This window comes from Cannabis sativa, chromosome X (assembly GCF_029168945.1).
Source record: "Cannabis sativa cultivar Pink pepper isolate KNU-18-1 chromosome X, ASM2916894v1, whole genome shotgun sequence".
Lineage (NCBI taxonomy): Eukaryota > Viridiplantae > Streptophyta > Magnoliopsida > Rosales > Cannabaceae > Cannabis > Cannabis sativa.
In genome coordinates this window covers 47,751,975-47,752,428 of record NC_083610.1, presented here as the reverse complement: position 1 = coordinate 47,752,428, position 454 = coordinate 47,751,975, and the positions used below count along the sequence as shown (strand labels likewise).

The following is a 454-nucleotide window of genomic DNA, read 5'->3' as shown; positions in this document are numbered from 1 at the left end:
TTTTTTCTAAGAGAATTATCAATAATATTTAGTTTTCGACAATATTATAATTATTATTTTAGATATTTATTTTTACGTTTTCTTTCTTTTCTCCATGCCTTGCCTCTTACGGGTTTTAAAATTTAATGTTAATTTATTTTTTTATTTTTTTTCAATAAATAAAAAGCAGGTAAAAAGCAGGCCAATTTGCTTTCTCAACCAACCACAAAAATAATAGCGATAATAATTAATAATAAATATAATAAAGTAAATTGCATTTACTCCAACGCCTCTTTCTTCAAAATTATTTCAAATTAATAATCCCCACGCGCCGTTACAAATTAAAAAATAGTAAAGGTTACACGTGTCACAAATATGGGGCGAGTAGATTGTGTCGAGGGTGGCTTAGAAATGTGTATGTGGGTGTGATTTTGGATTTATTTGGCTCTTTTGTTTTGTGGTTTCTTTCTTTGGT

At 28.0% G+C, this 454-nt stretch overlaps 1 protein-coding gene across 1 annotated transcript in view; it reads right to left on the bottom strand.

Annotated features, from left to right (window-relative positions):
• Positions 1-178, bottom strand: part of LOC115711780 (AT-hook motif nuclear-localized protein 10) — a 3,234-nt gene extending 3,056 nt beyond the window's left edge. Inside the window, exon 1 of the mRNA XM_030640105.2 lies at positions 1-178. This exon is cut by the window's left edge and continues 102 nt beyond it. The gene's annotated coding sequence lies outside the window, so the exon portion shown is untranslated.
• Between the last annotated feature and the right edge of the window lie 276 nt (positions 179-454).